This window comes from Geotrypetes seraphini, chromosome 8 (assembly GCF_902459505.1).
Source record: "Geotrypetes seraphini chromosome 8, aGeoSer1.1, whole genome shotgun sequence".
NCBI lineage: Eukaryota > Metazoa > Chordata > Amphibia > Gymnophiona > Dermophiidae > Geotrypetes > Geotrypetes seraphini.
The window spans coordinates 29,454,943-29,474,225 of NC_047091.1; the positions used below are offsets into that span (position 1 = coordinate 29,454,943).

At 43.0% G+C, this 19,283-nt stretch overlaps 1 long non-coding RNA gene across 1 annotated transcript in view; it reads left to right on the plus strand.

Moving 5' to 3' along the window:
- The window catches only part of LOC117365741, a 115,057-nt gene extending 109,661 nt beyond the window's left edge, over positions 1-5,396 (plus strand). The window contains exon 3 of the long non-coding RNA XR_004540449.1: positions 4,706-5,396. This is a non-coding gene — a long non-coding RNA (uncharacterized LOC117365741). The remainder of the gene's footprint in view (positions 1-4,705) is intronic.
- Positions 5,397-19,283: the final 13,887 nt, after the last annotated feature.

A 19,283-nucleotide genomic window follows, 5' to 3' on the forward strand; every position in this document is an offset into this window, starting at 1 on the left:
GAAGTGTTGTAAGATTGGGGGAAAAGGAAAGTAAGGGTAGTGATCAATGGAGATCGCTCTGAGGAAAGGGACGTTACCAGTGGTGTGCCTCAAGGTTCTGTTCTTGGGCCTGTTCTTTTTAATATTTTTATAAACGATATTGCTGAAGGGGTAGGATTTGCCTCTTTGCGGATGATAGGAAAATCTAGAATAGAGTAGACACGCCGTATGGTGTGAATAACATGAAGAAAAACAAGGCGAAGCTTGAAGAAATGTCTGAAATTTGGCAGCTAAAATTTAATGCTAAGAAAAGCAAGGTCATGCATTTGGGCTGCAAAAACCCGAGGGAATGGTACAGATTAGGGAGTGAAGAGCTTATGTGCACAACAGAAGAGCGGGACTTGGGTGTGACTGTATCTGATGATCTTAAGGTGGCCAAAAAGGTTGAACAGATGATGGTGAAAGCTAGAAGGATGCTAGGGTGCATAGGAAGAGTATGACAAGTAGGAAAATGGAATATTGATGCCCCTGTATAAGCTTCTAGTGAGACCTCATTTAGAATATTGTGTACAATTCTGGAGGCCGCACCTTCAAAAAGATATAAAAAGGATGGAGTCAATCCAGAGGAAGGCTACTAAAATGGTATGTGGTTTTCATCATAAGGCGTATGGGGACAGACTTAAAGATCTCAATCTGTATACATTGGAGGAAAGGCAGGAGAGGGGAGATATGATAGAGACGTTTAAATACCTACGTAATGTAAATGCGCATGAGTTGAGTCTCTTTCATTTGAAAGGAAACTCTGCAATGAGAGGGCATAGGATGATGTTAAGAGGTGATAGGCTCCAGAGTAATCTGAGGAAATACTTTTTTACAGAAAGGGTGGTAGATGCATGGAACAGTCTCCCAGAAGAGGTGGTGGAGACTGAGACTGTCTGAATTCAAGAGGGAATGAGATAGGCACATGGGATCTCTCGGAGAGAGAAAGAGATAATGGTTACTGTGGATGGGCAGACTGGATGGGCCATTTGGCCTTTATCTACCATCATGTTTCTATGTGTATTGGTAAATGAGTGTTTGCTACTGTACATTAAAGTTATGTACTTTTTTTTCTTTTTAAATGTATGCAGCCTTGTATGAATATATATATTGAAGACTGTCCTTGAACGGACAGAGGGGGGTAGGAGGGGCTATTAATTCATTTATTTATTTTGTTTTTAGCCTGTCCTTCCAAGACAGTCCAGATTGGGTAAAATTCTATCTTTTGATCATTCTTGTTGAACTCTATGAGGGGTGTTATGCCTATGGCCAGGGGGGTAACTGAAACTCAGCATACTACGTGACATGTCTCCTTAAGCCTGCTCCTCTGCTATCCTGACCTCAGTGACCCGGGTGTTGCCAAAACAAAGAACAAAAGGACAGTAAAACCAGGTTGACCAGGTGCCCGAGTGAAGAAAGCTGGTCTCTGCAACAAGTCTGCTTATCTGCTATCCTGACCTCTTGACCTCAGTGACCTGGGTTTTGCCAAAATAAAGAACAAAAGAACAGGACCAGGTGTGCCTGAGTCATAGTGAAGGAAGCTGGTTACTGCAGGATCAGCTTGTATAACTATGAACTCAGCAGTTTTCACCCTATATAAGAACGGGACTTTGCCCCTAACATTAGAATCCACTTCGTTGCAACCACGGGACTGTCTCCCCTGGTCCACCCACCTATCAATTGCAGGGATTCCCAATTGTGAAGGATGGTGCTGCCTGGGATCACGGTGAAGCTATTCTATTTTTATATTCATCTATATATATAAATATAATAAAAGGTTATTGTCTATGCTTTTATATTGTCTGTGTGCTTTTCTGAGTTTCACTGATCATCCCATCTGACAGAAATAAGTGGCGGAACAAGGGGATACTGAAAAGTTCTCATTCCAACCAACCAACTTCCTAAATTCTGAGCGTTATTTTGCCACTGTAGCTGAAAAAAGTGGTATCTTATTTCATTAAGTGCCAATTTGCAGAAACAAAATTCTAGGTTTTGACATTATTTCAGATCTTTGATTGATTGAACCATATTGACGTCATTCTCTTCTTGGTTGGGCTGAGAACTTTTCATCACCCCCTCGTAGTTTGAAATGTTTCAGTCCCAGGTAACCAGAGCTGAGCTTGTGATGTCATAATGCCTCATTCCACCAATAAGAGCCAACCTCATCAGTGATGTCACAATGGTTTGATTGCCCTATACTTGGCTCACTTTTATTAAATACCAGGGGGTACTGAAAAGTTCTCAGCCCAACCAACCGACTTCCTAAATTTTGAGCGTTATTTCGCCACCTTATTTCATTAAGTGCTTATTTGCAGAAACAAAATTTTATGTTTTGACATGTTTCAGATCATTGATTGAACCATATCCATGTCATTCTCTTCTTGGTTGGGCTGAAAACTTTTCAGCCTCCCCCCTCATACATCAGAAAGTGATTGGTTTTCATATTTGCAAGTGAGACATTATATCCCCCTCACTGTCAGCTTCTGCTCTTACAGAGGACAAAACTGAACTGCTGGAGGGAAACATTTCTGCTGGCTAGTGCAACCACTCCACAGCTATCATTCTTCTGTAAAGCAGTGTTCTTACCTTCTGGCCTGTTCCCGCCTGGCCATTTTATGCTGCCCCGGTGTTATCTTCAAGCCGGCTCCTTCTTCCTCACTGATGCAGTGCACAAAGCTGCAGGCAACGGCTCCTACCCGCGTCCTGTGCCTGAACCGGAAGCCTTCTCTCTGATGTCACAACGTCAGAGGGAAGGCTTCCAGATGAGGCGCGGAACACGCAAGGAGCTGCTGCCTGCAGCTTTGTGCACTGCATCAGTGAGGAAGAGGGAGCCGGCCTGAAGATAACACCAGGGAGGGGGTGGGGGGCAGCATAAAATGGCCAGGCGGGAGAAGGCAGAAGGTAAGGCATAGCATGGAGGGAAGGAGACAACAAAGGTAGGAAGGAATGATATTATTTTTGACTTTAGTGTTTCAATTATGTCAATTTTGAGAATTTACATCTGTTGTCAGTGTGCTTTGTGTAGTTTAATTTTGTGGTTAACCATTATGTGTTGTTAATAAGATTATGTTGTGTGTATCTATGAAAAATGAATGGAAAACAATAGTGTTACAATTGGTACTATTATGGGGCGGGGTCTGGGGTGGAGATTGGGTAGAGATGGGCGGGGTCTGGCCCACTGCTTAGCCCAGTATCCTTCAACCGCCGGTCCGCGGACTGATGCCAGTCCACAAAATAATTATTTTATTTCTGCCGGTCCATAGGTGTAAAAAGGTTGAAGAACCCTGCTTTAAAATACTGAGAGCGGATTTAACACCCTTGGATTTTCAGAAAGGAGCTTGGGAATTGAGGTGTCTACAGAGCTACTGAGGAAATTGATGTCCTCCATGCCCCTTTATAACATAAGAACATAAGAAGTTGCCTCCACTGGGTCAGACCAGAGGTCCATCCTGCCCAGCGGTCTGCTCCCGCGGCGGCCCATCAGGTCCACGACCTGTGAAGTGGTTACTGACCATTTCTATAACCTACCTCAAGTTCTATCTGTACCCCTCTATCCCCTTATCCTCCAGGAACCTATCCAAACCTTTCTTGAACCCCTGTACAGAGTTCTGGCTTATCACCTCCTCTGGAAGCTTGTTCCATCTGTCCACCACCCTCTGGGTAAAAAAGAACTTCCTAGCATTTGTTCTAAACCTGTCCCCTTTCAATTTCTCCGAGTGACCCCTAGTGCTTGTGGCTCTCCACAGTTTGAAGAATCTGTTCTTATTCACTTTCTCTATGCCCTTTAGGATTTTGAAGGTTTCTATCATGTCCCCTCTAAGTCTCCTCTTCTCCAGAGAGAACAGCCCCAGCGTTTTTAACCTGTCAGCGTATGAGAAATTTTCCATACCTTTTATCAGTTTAGTCGCCCTCCTCTGCACTCCCTCGAGTACCGCCATATCCTTTTTGAGGTACGGCGACCAGTATTGAACACAGTAATCCAGGTGCGGGCGCACCATTGTGCGATACAGCGGCATGATGACTTCCTTTGTCCTGGTTCTGATACCCTTTTTGATGATGCCCAGCATTCTGTTTGCTTTTTTTGAGGCTGTCGCACACTGCGCCAATGGTTTCAGTGATGTGTCAACCATCATCCCCAGATCCCTTTCAAGGTTACTCACCCCTAGCCGTGTTCCCCCCATTTTGTAGCTGAACATCGGGTTCTTTTTCCCTACATGCATGACTTTGCATTTCTCTATGTTAAAACTCATTTGCCACTTATTTGCCCAGTCTACCAGTCTCGTTAGGTCCCTTTGCAGGTTTTCACAGTCTTCCATGTTCCTAACCCTGCTGCAGAGTTTGGTGTCATCAGCAAATTTGATAACCTCACATTTTGTCCCGGTCTCCAGATCGTCAATAAATATATTAAACAATAGAGGTCCCAGCACCGACCCCTGTGGAACTCCGCTCGTGACCCATTGCCAGTCTGAATATTGGCCCTTTACTCCAACCCTCTGTTTCCTGCCTGCCAGAGGGTTGGAGTAAAGGGCCAATATAAGTTTTTATACAGACCACAAATTTAGCCTAAAATAGCCAGGGTTTAAATTGTACTGAGCAGGAGGCTCCCCTTGGACACATGTTTTGGCATTGTTCACTTATTCAACATTTTAAAGTGCAGTAAATTTTTACGTTTTGTTTCCTTCTCCAGCTTCCACGGACTTTATTGTTCTATTGGTGTCTGTTAACACCAGGTGCAATACTCTTGCAGTGGTCAAGTAATGCAGCTCCTACAGCAATGCAACAGATGAATCTAGTCAATGTTTTCGTGTTCTGGAATGACACAAAGCAGGCTGGGACCACACCGGTTGCTGGAAGGATTTCGGCAAGTTTGGGAACTGCACCAGTCCCCTCTTTTACTAATGCGTTGCGCAGGTTGTGGCGTCGGCAGAGGTGGTAACTGCTCCAGCATCATAGAGTTCCTATGAGCGTTGGAGCAGTTACCGCCACAGCGAGCGCTAAAACATGCGCTGCGTGTTGGTAAAAGGGGGGGGAGGTTTGTCGTTGGATCTTAAATTGTTGAATTACGGTAGCTTTGTGTTCATCCCGAATGCACCTTTCTTTGGACTTGGAAAAAAGAGTACGCCAGATCTTGGGTTGTCTAGGTTTGTGGCTTTCCCACACTTTCAAACACTGATTTTGCTACGAGCGATATTGAAACCTCGTTCAGGATTAAAGGTGACACAATCGACAATAATAGACTCCTGAGGAAGACATATTTAATGTGTCAAAACACTGGCAGTGTTGAGTCAGCGCATGTCAATATAGACTGAGACAACTAAAATTATAAGAGTCAACGCATGTCAGTATTGTCTGAATAACTTAAGTGATCATTTTGACAAATAAATTGATATCTGCTACTGGATCCTGGTGTGGAGGTGAACTTTCAAACCCTATCTTTATTTATTTAAGTATTTATAGACCCCTTACCCAACTGTTTTTCCCTTTCTGTCCCAGTGGGCTCATGCCCATGTACCTGGGGCAATGGAGGATTAAGTGACTTGCCCAGTGTCACAAGGAACAGTGTGGGATTTGAACCTGTAGCTTCAGGGTGCTGAGGCTGTAGCTCTAACCACTGCACCACACACTCCTTTGCATTTGTCTAAGAACTATCGGGAGGGGGGGGTAACGTGAAACCCATAACATTCTTTTGACCTCAGTTGGTTTTATATTGTTATCACTTATTTCTAATAAAAATAAGATTGAAACAAACAAACATGAATTCCAAATACGATGCAACTTAATAAACCCACTACACACTCTCTTCCATACGAAAATCACAGACAGCCTGTATACTGACCTGATAAATTCAATCTTATCCGATCTGTTGTCTAAGATGGAGTACTTTATTCCGGGACCTTGCGCTGCTGTATCTCGGTGTTATGGGGTGAACTTCCTGCAAGGTAATGAATTTCCTTGCTCGGATCAAAACTGCTCCCAGGTTAATTATTCATGAGGGTGAGGGAGATTGACAGCTCTGAGGTTCCGCGTCCTCCCAGTGGATGGTGACCCTGTGAATAGCAAAGGTTAATCACTGCTTGACATGCTGTTGCTCCCACCCACTCGCACGCTACACTGACGGTTTAAGAAAATGACTAACACTCGCAGCAGACTTGTGACACTAAAGCGGGAGGAGACCCCTGGGGGGGGGGAACCTTGTCTGCGGCATCTTATTTTAATATAGAAAAGCATAGCCAAATTAAAGAAAATGGATACAGTCATCACTTGAGACTGTCATTAAAGATCGCAAAACGGAGTCACGGGCCACGCATAGGGGCATTGTTGAAAGTGGCTCTTAACCCTGTCCTGGAGACGTGTCTAATTGGTCTGGTTTCCAAAACTTTCACAGTGAATATCCGATCTATCAATTTGCAAACTTAATATAAACCACGACTTGTTATACATGTCGGTGGCTTTTCAACTTAAAATGTGATAAAAGAAGGCAGAAAAGAGAAAGAGAGGTGAGTGCTGGATGTCCCAGAAACAAACCAGAGACAACCCTAACACAGCTTGGCAACTTCTCCCCTTAATCCAGTGTTTCACAAACTGTGTGCTGTGGCACACACATTCCAGGTGTGCCGCGAGACGCTGGTGAGGAGAGACGCCAGCGCCAACGGAATGCCTACAGGACGTGCCTCTCGACGTGAGAGACACATCTGTAAGCAGTCAGTCGGCGAATGCGCCTCTCCTCTTCGCCAGTGCCTATTCCTCCCCCATTGGCGGTAATTGGAGGCTCAGAGCCACACTTGGAGGGCATCTACGCATACGCAGACATCGACGTCCATACATTTCCGGATGCCCTCCAGCCGTGGCCCCTCGTTTACTCTGCCGCAGCTTCAAAAAGTTTGTGGTAAATTGCCCTAATGTCATCCAGTATTTCCGAGTCGCACTCAGGGTGAGAGGCGCCCCTCCCCTCGTCTCCGCCCCCACCCGATCCACCCCGCAGTGCGCGTGCCATCTCCCCTTCCCCCGTGAGTAACAGCTTCAGCGTGCTCCTCGTGATTCCCGCGGCTCTCCCTCTTATATCACTTCCTGTGCCGCAGCACCCGGAAGTGACATAAGCAAGAGAGCTGATGCGGTCGCGAGAAGCACGTTGTAGTTGTTGCTCATGGCAGTGAACAAGTAGAGGTACGGGAAAGAGAAGTAGGGGGAGGCGCTTGCATGGTGAAGCGAGGAGTGGGGCGAGGCAGAGGGAGAAGAGAGGAGGAGGGTTGCTGTCCCCCCCAAACACATGGCGCCCAGGGCAGACTGCCCCCTTGCTCCCCCAGTACACCACTGGTCACACAATGCCTAAATAGGGTCAATGCAACTTACAATATAAGAAATTACAGAATGTATATACTACATTTTCCCCCGAAAATAAGACACTGGCTTATATTAATTTTGGGCCCAAAAAACCCACTAGGTCTTATTTTCGGGGAAACAACGCCCAATCACAAACCCACAGCATCTTTCTATCCCCACCCCGCCGCGCAGCTGAACTCCCGCCGACCCTTCCACCTCTCCCTCCCTCCTCACGCCGACCGCGAGACCGATATACCATTACCTTCTTCCATACGGCAGCGTCGCGGCAGCAATCTAAACGGGCTGCTTCAGGCCTTCTCTCGCCGGGGTGTTGCTGTGCTGCGTTGCTGATGACATCAGTGAGGCGGCAGAGAAATGCCCCGGCGGTAGAAGGCACAAAGCAGCCCTTCAAGATTGCTGCCATTTGGAAGAAGGTAATGGTATATTGGTCTCGCAGTCGGCGTGGGGAGGGAGAGATGGAAGGGTGCACGGGAGTTGGGGGGGGAGCGGGGGGAGCGCTGCTGCCTGCGAATCCAGCACTTCAACTAGGGCTTATTTTGGGGGTAGGGCTTATATTAAGACCTACCCCCCAAATCATGCAATGGCTTATTTTCGGGGAAACACGGTAACAGTTTGAGGAGGACAGGATGTGAACAGAGTAATAGGGAAGGGAGAATTGAGGGTTCTATGACTGATATAACACTTGAGATCTAACATTTTCGCCGTTACCGCACTCTCCCTCTGGAATTCTATACCTAATTATTTACATGTACAGCCCGCATTAATTCAATTCAAATGTAAACTAAAAACGTGCTTGTTCCAGGATGCTTTTGGATAGTAACTGTCCTTTAAAGGGCTAAACATTCCTAATCCATTTAACCCCCGCCTTTTGTTTTTGTTTATTTTCCTCAAAAGATTGTAGTTCTGGCCCATCTCCCTTACGTTTGGCGTTCATCTGTGTGTTAGCTCATTTCTTGTACTAACAATCCCTAGTCATGTTCCGCATTGTTAATTTTTAATCTTGTATTACAGTACAGCACTCCCCTGAAATTTGCGGGGATTCCGTTCCAGGAACCCCCGTGAATTTCGAAAAAGCCTTTCGCCTGTCAAAAGGCAGGGGAAGCAGGAGAGGGCAGCTGGAGCGCCGGCAGGCTAAGAAAATCACTCGCGGTCTTCTCCGACCGCCCCTTCCTGTAGTAAAGCCAGGCTACACCAATCAGGAGCTGCTTTGACACGCAGCTCCTGATTAGTGTATCCTGACTTTACTACATGAAGAGGCAGTCAGAGAAAACCGCAAATGAGCGAGTCTGCGATTCGCAAATTCACGGGGGGGGGGGGGGGGACACTGTATCTCTATTGTGTATTATTTTTTTTGTACACCACCTAGAAGTCTGATTAGGCGGTATAAGAAATTGTAAGTAAACTTGAAACTTGAGCAGAGGGGTGCCTCTCACCCTGGAGCTGAGTATGGGATTTAGTGACAGATATTTCGAGTTAGTCGCCTGTGGTGTGTATGCTTACAAAAAAAGAGTACTGTACATTGTTTTGAATATACTGGTAAGGTCTTTTAAAATTACTTCCATACTGGCCACATCCACTTCTGTGGCTGGTTTTACAATTTCCCACTTAATTTGCTAGAATTTCTCTGTCAGTCATAATTCAGGATGCAGCAGTCAGATTGATTTTCAATTTAAAGAAGAATGATCATGTTACTGATTTTTACCGTCAATTGCACTGGCTTCCAGTTGAGGCACGCGTTAAATTTAAGCTCAGTTGTATTTGTTTTAAAGCACTAACAGGTTCAGTTCCTGAGTATCTTCTGGAATCTTTTATTATCACAAACTCTAAATATTCTAGAAAAACTCACTCATTATTTTCATTCCCTTCTGCAAATGGATGTAAATATGAGAAATTTCAGGTCCAGGGATTTATATTTACTAACTCGTATCAACAATTGTGATGTGCCTTAAAAACATATCTTTTTAGGGAATTTTCCGGAAGCTAGATATTGGTTGTTTATTCATTTGTATTACTAGTCTTTGTGAACCGCATAGAACTTAATGGTATTTGCGGTATACAAGTGAGTTTTATGTTATATTTATGTTATGTTATGAAAAAAAGCCCCTAAGAAAACCACTTAGCAAACTGTGCCAATTTCTGCAGGTTTCTTTGTCTTCCTTCACCTTTCTAAACTAATCTTGTTATTTTTAGTCACAGAATGTCTAATTTATTATTATTATTTTTTTAATGGACTCTTTACCACTCCTCTTCCTTCTTTCCTCCCTCTCATGTTGCAGGCATGGCTTATCTGCCCTCCACCCCCTTCCCCTCATCACCACCATTGTCAGACTAGGCAGTCATACTCCCAAGAGTTCATCCTGATGCCTTTCTTTCACTCCAGCTGGCCTTCCACTTCCATTATCAGATGATTTTGTCTGAGCTTTCATTGTACTCTTCCTCCCCTCTAGCAGCAGCGAGGAATCATAAAACAAGCCCGCGTGTCTCTCTTTCATTTCTATCCCAGGCCGCACAGCTGATTTTGGGCTGGAGTGGTTGTTTTGAAAATTACATTAGTATGAATTCAGACTTTCAAAGAACTTCTCAAGGCTGGGGATGATGGGGAGAGAGTGTTTGCTTTGGCTGGAAGGGAGGGGGATAGGTGGAAAAAGTGGTTAGTAAGGAATAAGAATGGTAGGAGATGGAGAGCTTAGGATATGTTGGATTGGGGGAGGGAGTGCTTAGGAGAGACCTTTTTTTCTCATCAATGTTGATGGATGCAAATGTATCTCATGCATATTCATTGTGGATATAAGAAAAACCAAATTGGTTGGGTGTGCTTTCAGGACAGGGTGAAGAATGATTGAATGAGGTGGGAACAAGTGGTCCAAGGAGAAACTTCGGAAGCTTTTCTCTCCTAAAGGTCACCAACTTCAAGACTCTCTTGATTTGTGGGTAATATTACTGTAAAGATTCTATCCAGAATACAGCCAATTAATTATAAGTGTGCAAATTGTGAGCTGAGGGGTCAACGATTGGTCCCCATACGAGGGTTCTCCCACTCCTAATTTACCCCCCTTTTTACAAAGCCATGATAGGCTTTTTATATCACCGGCCTTGGCGGCATTAGCTCCGACGCGCATACAAATTCTGTGAACGTCATAGCCAAGGCCGGCGATAAAAGTGCCTAGCGCGGCTTCGTAAAAGGAGGGGGGGGGGTTAATATTTTATGAAACTAATGAAGGGTTAATGGATTCTCATTTGTCACTTACAATGAAGTTTGATTTCTTTCCCCTCAGTTGCCTTACAAGTTATAGATCAACAAGCTCTCCTTCATCAGCACAGCTTGGAATCAAACAGACATTCCATTCATCTCATGTCTAGAGAAGGGTTTTTCTCAGCATGAAATCCATTGCCCTCGATGGATACGCTGGGAACGGCTGGTACAAAAGGATTAATGGAAAAATCAATGAAGCTAATCGCGTAATGCAATGAATGAAGGCTCTTCTAATTGAATTACAGTAAATGGAATCAATACTGACTATGCTTCCTAAAAGTATGGGATAGTGTACATGTCAAGTGAGGCAATTTGGCCAGCATAGCCTACATTGTGTTACCTGAAGTGTCACTGTGAAACCTTCGGCAAACCTCCTGACCTACAGTACATGCATGAAAGCTTAGAGAAGAACACTGGAGAGTAGTTTCCAAGTTTATTCAGAATTTCTTATACCGCTTAATCATATTTCTAAGCGGTGTACAATAATTATAAAATTTGTACAACATTCAAGAAACATAGAACAAGGTTAAAAAACATGACAGTATTTTACTTATCATCCATTGGGGAAAATTTAGTACAAACGAAGACTTACAATAAAGACAGAAAACAAGAGGAAAGAGGAGAGGAACTACAAAATGCAAAGAAAAGAGAACAAGTATGGGAATACGAGAGGGTGGGGCAAAACTGCAGCTAAACAGTGCGACTTAGCCCTTACAAGGGCTATTATGAATCATAAGCGTCAAGGAATAAAAATGTTTTTGGCTTTGCCTTGAAGTGACCTTGGGAAGTTTCTTCATGCAGATAGTTTGGTATGGAATTCCAAAGGGAAGATGCTGTCGCTGAAAAAAATGTTTGATCTCATGGTGTTGATATGTTTTAGGGATGGAATGGTTAGAAGATGTTGGATCAAAGAATGAAGAGATTTAGCTGGAGTATAAGGAAAAAGTAATCTGTCGATGAACTCAGGCTGACTGCTTAAATGGGTTTTGAATATTAGAAGAAGAATTTTGTACTTAATTCTATGTTCTACCAGCAACCAATGGGCTTTGTGTAAGAGGAGGGTGACATGATCATTTTTTTTTTTTTTTGCACCAAATATAAGTTTTACTGCCGTATTTTGTATTATTTGAAGGCGCCGGATTTCTTTATTTGTTATGCCTTTAAAGAGGGCATTACAGTAATCTATACAAGAGATAACGAGCGAGAGAATCAAGATTTTCAAAGACGCGGGTTCTAGTAGTTTGGAAAGTGATCTAATCATTCTTAAACGGTGAAAGCAGCATTGAACAACAGTACTGAGGTGGTAGGTGATTTAAGTATCAAATGTGACTCCTAGTAGTTTTAAAGAAGAATCCTTTGATTGGAAAGATCATTACTTTTGATTTGTCAATGTTAAGGGGGACAGCATGTTAGAATCTAGTCAGAATTTTATCTTTTTAAGTTTTTGGTTAATGATGGATATCTCGTCAGGGTTATTCAGATCAATGGGATGTACCAGTTGCATGTCATCAGCATATGCAAACATCGTGAAGTTGATGGATTGGCGTAGAGTTAAGAGAGGAGCCGTGAAAATATTGATGAGTAAAGGTGACAAAATTGAGCCCTGTGGGATGCCATGTTCATTATTAAAGGGTTCTGATGCTGTTGCATTGAAAATTATCTTGGAGATTCTGAGGACATCCATAATGAATATACAGTATATGTGAAGCTAGAGCAGCCCTTTGACAGCAATCTCTGATGGCATTCAAACAGACCTTTGTGCTCCCTCCCAACTCATTGAGTTTTCTTAATGAACATGCATGAGAAATATTTAAAGAGATTGCAGACAGGACATGCAAATGTATTTCATGCATATTCATTAGGGAATCCTGATGGGCTGGGAAGAAGGGGGAGGGGCATGGACTGGTTTGAGCGCCTTTGCACTAAACAATGTGTAATCATGTGGCAATTTTCATGTTTCTATCGGAAGGTTCAGTAGAGAAGATAATTTGCCTGTTGATCTCAAGCTGATATTTGCACCCTCTGGTGGTCAGAGGTCAGTGCTGCAATGATGGACCTTTTGTTTCCACCAGTGAGAGAGGTCTCCTTTCAGATCCTGTATCACTGGTTCTCAGGGTCACCCCCTGTTTGATTCCATCTGTACTGGGAGTACAGTCATAAAATGGATCGTCCTGCTGCCTTTGATTTATCATATGTATCAAATGTTTTTCAGTGTTCTTTTTTAGTAAGCAGTCTGGAGATCACGTTGTACAGTTTTTAGGTTTTTCTTGTGCAACTTTTCGTAAATGCTAAAGAACATTGAAAAGGTGAAGAAGGAAGCTCTGTACTCCTAATGGAGAGGATATGCTCATCTATTTGCAATCCTGGTTTGAAATCAGGTGGGATTCGTAAGGCTATAGGTGTATCACAGGACCCTCATCAAAATGGCAGTGCCCAGCCCTTACCCAGTGCCTAGTTAAAACCCAGCAGGAATAATTTGAGGTTGAGGGATGGTAGACCGAAGAGTAGTGTTCGGAAATTCTTCTTTATGGAGAGGATGGTTGATGCCTGGAATGCGCTCCCGAGGGAGGTGGTGGAGAGGAAAATGGGGACAGAGTTCAAACAAGCACGGAATGAACACAGAGGATCTCCAATAGAAAACAATGGGTATATATTGAAAGAACTAAGGCCAATATTGGGCAGACTTGCACGGTCTGTGTCCCGTATAAGGACAATCCCTTGAGGACGAGCTAGGGAGGACTTCGATGGCTGGGATGGTTAAGATGGGTTGGAGTGAGCTTTGATGGACACTCCAGTAGATAGAACCTAAATGCACTACAGGGCAGGGCTCTGGGTTTCTGGCCCAGAAATATATAGGAAAAAGGACCATTTAAATTAAATAATTAATTTATAGAGCATGTATGGTTGGGCAGACTGGATGGACCATTCGGGTCTTTATCTGCCATCATTTACTATGTCACTATGGTAGCTAGGCCCCTCCCAGTGCATCCTAAGATCCACTAGACCACTGGGGATTTTTTTGTCTGGAAGGGTCCTAACTGGACATATGCAAAAGAGCTGTGCTTGCCACATAGCTCTTGTGAGCATGTGCCAGTAAGCTAGGACCCCTTTACCAACCAATGCTCAACACTGACAGCGTGCATATAATTTTCACGCTGTCAGTATTGAGCATAGGTTGCTAAATTCAGACTGGTGTTTCTCCTGTGCTGTTCTAAAGCGACAAGAGATTTGTGTATCTACCCCTATGACCACTGGCGATAAGTTATTTGATAAAGGAGGTTCATCCTCCCTCTTATCATAGAGATCTCGTAAATTGAGGTTTTGATTGACTATGTCTTTTCCTATTTTAATGGAGTTCTTTTCTCCATTTTTAATTAGTCTAATGTTTTGTACACTGCCTATATTTGACTCCAAAAAAAATTATTTTCTGGATTTGAAAAATTGGAGGAGCATGTATATCCATAGTTAGATTGATAACAATTATATCTCATGGTGGTAAACTGGATTGAGGCATTACAAGGCACAGTTTCTAAACTATGTCAATTCTCCTCAGAGATAACCTCAAAAGTAGCTGAACATGAGACACAATTGACAATGCTTGAAAATAAATTGGAAAAACTAGATTTGTCAGTAAATACTTTACGAAAAACAGCTGCATCTAATATTAAAGATAGTACATTGTTGGAGAAAATGGAAAATCTGATGAGAACTAAAAACCTTAGGTTTGTGAATTTTCCTATTTCTCATTATTTGGCTCCAATAGAGCTCTTGAGGATGTATATGAAGGATGTTTTGCAATATGCTCAAGTGGAATCATTTGTACTTGACAATCTCTACTACATCCCCAGGACCTCCGAAAGTGTTGCTGATGAAGGGGAAATTGACCATTAGTTTCTCCAGATATGAGGGTCATTTCATAAATAATGCACACTATTTATTTATTTATTTTTTTTTTTAATTTGCATGGTTTTTTTTTCCAAGTATTTCTTTCCAGTCCCTCAATATAGTCTCCCCTGCCTTGCAATGACCGAATCCCAACGTCCGGGAAGCTTCATTATTCCATCCAAGACACTGGTGTAGTTCAGTTGCCGAATACTGGCAGAAGAAAGCTCTTCCAGAGATGCAAAATGATGTCCATGCATAGGTTGTTTCAACTTTGGAAAAAGGTTGAAGTCTGGTGGACTCATGTCTGGACTGTAGGGAGCATAAGGTAACACCTCCCAGCTGTATTCACACAGTTTTTCAGTGACGAGTGGAGAGCTCCATTTTCTCCACAACCAAAACAATTTTGACGAGCTCAATCAAAAGTCAAACAAATGATGATTTTTGCTTAGGATCATGAAGGCATCATCCTCGCAGACAAAGTTCCATGTGGAAGAAGTGTCGCAGCAGTGTATTATCATGATTTTTTACAAAAAAAATACACAGAAAAATGCACAAAACCCAACCTCAGTTGTTCTTGGCTGGGCCACTCATTCTTCATGCTTGCCCGCACATAGGGAATGTTGTCATTGAAAAACTACGCGAATACGGCTGGGAGGTGTTACCTCATGCTCCCTATAGTCCAGACATGAGACTACCAGACTTTGACCTTCTTCCAAATTTGAAACAACCTATGCGTGGCCATTGTTTTGCATCTCTGGAAGAGCTTTCTTCCACCAGTACCCAAGCCATTCAGCAAATGAACTAAAACGGTGTCTTGGATGGAATAATGAAGCTTCCCAGATGTTGGGACTTGGTCATTGCAAGGCAGGGAGCCTACACTGAAGGATTGTAAAGAAATACTTGAAAAAAAATAAAACATGCAAATTAAAAAAAAAAAAATAGTGTGCATTATTTATGAAATGACCCTCGTAGTTTAAATATGTCCCAATTTCTGGAATCCTCTAAAGATATAACTAAACGTGCTACTTTGGTTGGTTACATTCAAGACAGAACTTGAAAAACAAGTTATTCTTAAATTGTATTTTGATAAAAAGCAGGCTCTGTTTTGGGGTCAGCAACTGAGAATTTTTCCTGATGTTTCTAGATAGTCGCAGTTCCTATGCCTTAAACCTCAGGTTTTGGCAATAGGAGCTAGCTTTTTCCTTAAATTTCCATGTAAATGATATCTTATGGAAACGTTAAATATACATTTGTGGATTCATCTCAATTAGAGAGTTTCCTAAAATATAAATAAATTAAAAACCAAACAGGAAAAAAACTAATTATATCTCAGAGTTGGAGGGACATCTCTATTACAGTATTAAGAACATAAGAATTGCCGCTGCTGGGTTAGACCAGTGGTCCATTGTGCCCAGCAGTCCACTCACACGGCGGCCCTTTGGTCAAAGACCAGTGCCCTATTTGAGTCTAGCCTTACTTGCGTTTGTTCTGTTCCAGTAGGAACTTGTCCAACCTTGTCTTGAATCCCCTATAACAGCCTCCGGAAGAGCGTTCTAGATTTCTACCACTCTGGGTGAAGAACTTCCTTACGTTTGTACGGAATCTTTTCCCTTCTAACTTTAGTGAGTACCCTCTCGTACGCTTCACCTTGGAGACGGTGAATGATCTCTCTTTCTCTACTATCTTGACTGTTTTGATCATGTCCCCTCTGTCTTCTCCAATTATTGCCATAGACGCTGTCTTAATCCGTGAAAACCACCAGTCTAAGTTATCCACGGTTAAGTTCTTTCTTTTTTTTTTTTTTCCACAGCAATATTTCTCTTCCATCCAATATTCAACCTGTAGTGGTCAGGCTGACCCGCTGACCCCTTCAAGCTGAATCTAACCTGGATATTCAGGACTTCAGGTTGACCACTGACCCAGAAATTATGAGGGTGCTGGCTAATATTAAGAACTGCGGTCACCACATTGGAGAGTGTAAAGCAGTGGTTAAAGAACATAAGAACAAAAGTGTTGCCACTGTTGGGTCAGACCAGTGGTCCATCATGCCAAGCAGTTCGCTCAAATCCACGCTGCTCCTTGTGACCCTAGGCAATTCACTTAATCCTCCATTGCCCCAAGTACATTAGATAGATTGTGAACACACCAGGGTAGACAGGGAAAAATGCTTGAGTACCTGAATAAATTCATGTAAACTGTTCTGAGCTCCCCTAGGAGAATGGTATAGAAAAATGAATTAATAAATAGTGTGAAAAGTTTCCGTCTCTGGTAATCTGAACTGATATTGTGATGTCATAATGCCTCATTCCACCAATAAGAGCCAACTTAATCAGTGATGTCACAATGGCTTGATTGTCCTATACTTGGCTCAACTTTACTATATTATGATTTCTAGAGTGGTGCAGTGGTTAAAGCTACAGCCTCAGCACCCTGAGGTTGTGGGTTTAAACCCACGCTGCTCCTTGTGACCCTAGGCAAGTCGTTTAATCCCCACATTGCCCCAGGTGCATTAGATAGATTATGAGCACACCAGGACAGACAGGGAAAAATGCTCGAGTACCTGAATAAATAAATGTAAACCATTCTGAGAAAACTGAATAAATAAATATTATTACAAAGCATTTCTAGTTCTATGGAAGTACATGTGGTGCTGTAAAGATATACCTAATAGAAAGTCCCTCCTCAGTGGAGTTTACAGTTTACTCAAGACAGCAGACGAAACAAATACATTTTCAGGAAAATGAGGGGAAAATACCTTAACATCTGAATTTGGGTTAATAGGTGAAATTTAAAGATAGGGCCATATGAATGAGTTGGGTACAAGTTTAGGAATTCAATCTATGTCTCACAAAGGCGGTCTGTATTGAAAAAAAAAGAGGAAATGAGATGGGGGAGGGCCTCAGTAAATGCCACGAGCAGTTTGAGAGTCACAGCGTTCTCTGAAATTAAAATTAGAGACAAACAATCGTATAAGAAACCAGGAAAAAGCAACCCAGCAGCTGATATGCCTGTCTAGAGGAAGGATCAGCAGCGGGGAATTTTAATGAGATTTCACATTTCCTTTCAATTTGTTTTGAAAATTAGATTAATGGAAACAGAATAAAATTGTGTTCATTTTCATTCATTTCTTTTTCAAACCTGCCTTAGCCACAAAAAGCCTTTTGCATAAAAAGCCCATCTTGCAGCGCATTTAATCCCCCCCCCTTCCCCTTTATTCCATCTCTGACTCCATCCTCCAGTCTTAAAGGGGCAGGAGCGATCCATAGTTACTCCTGCTACTCCGGCATCATCTCTTCCAATGCCACCAACCAATTTGATGCCAGTAAGTACCACTGTGAAAATCTAATCTAATCTAATCTAAACCTTAAGTTTATATACCGCATCATCTCCATGAGAATGGAGCTCAACACAGTTTACAAGAACTTAAAATAGTGGGTAGAGAAGAAGAAAAAGGATTACATGAACTTATGTGTAGAAGGGGGGAGAGAAAGGGGGGAAGGATAGAGCTACAATTTGCTGAAAAGCCAGGTTTTCAGTTGTTTGCGGAATAACTGAAGGGAGCTCAGGTTCCGCAGCGGGGTGGTGAGGTCGTTCCAAAGACCTGTGATTTTGAAGAGAAGGGATTTTCCCAGTTTGCCTGAATAGTGGATGCCGCGTGGAGAGGGGAAGGCTAGTTTAAGCCTTTGGGCAGTTCTGGAGGAGTCGGGACTGGAGGAGTTGAAAGACAGTGGGATAAGAGGAGGCAGGATTCCATGAATGATCTTGAAAGCCAGGCAGGAACATTTGAAATGGATTCTGGAGATTATTGGGAGCCAATGAAGTTTGGCAAGGAGTGGGGAGGCATGGTCAGACTTGCGTTTTGAGAAGATCAGTTTGGCTGCAGTATTCTAGATTAGCTGGAGTCTTAGAATACTTTTTTTTGATAGATTTAAGTAGATGGCGTTGCAGTAATCTAGTTTGGAGAGGATAATGGATTGGACAAGGATGGCAAAGTGTTGTTGGCTGAAGTAGGATCTAGCTTTCCTCAGCATGTGAAGGCTGAAAAAGCATGATTTTGCCAAGGAGTTGAGGTGGTCATTGAGGGAGAGAGAGGAATCGATAGTGATACCAAGGACCTTGCATGAGAACTCGAGCTGTAGTGTATCGCCTGTGGGTAGTGTGAAAAGTGTGGGCAGGTGTTCGAATTTTGGGCCGAGCCAGAGTAGTTTTGTTTTAGATTCGTTTAGTTTCATCTGTACCGAGAGGGACCAGGCACGGAGTCTCATTATGCAAGCTGAAATGTTTTCGTGGAGGTTGGTGAGGTTCTGGTCAGTCTCAAGGAGGACAAGGATGTCATCTGCATAAGTGTAGATTGTTTCCAGGGGGGATAGTTGAAAGAGTTTCAGGGAGGACATGTAGATGTTAAAGAGAATAGGGGAAAGGGGTGATCCTTGAGGGACACCGCAAGATGGAGTCCAAGGAGTGGACATGGTGCCATTTGTGTTGACGGTGTAGGAACGGGAGCGTAAGAAGTTTGAGAACCACATTAGGACGGTGGAGTCGATTCCAATCTCGGAAAGTTGGTAAAGTAGTATGTCGTGATGGACGACATCAAAAGTTGCCATACCTTAGCTATGTAGGTGAGTAATTTTTTTGAGGGCTCTGCTTCCACGAAAACTGGTCAGAAATGTATTCTTGTAAATATTTCATTTACATCCTGCAGAGTACAGAATTCACTGAGGACTGCTCACTCCTCTGTAAGTGACTGGGTGGGGAGAGCGAGGAAGACTGGATCGGGCTGTTTCCA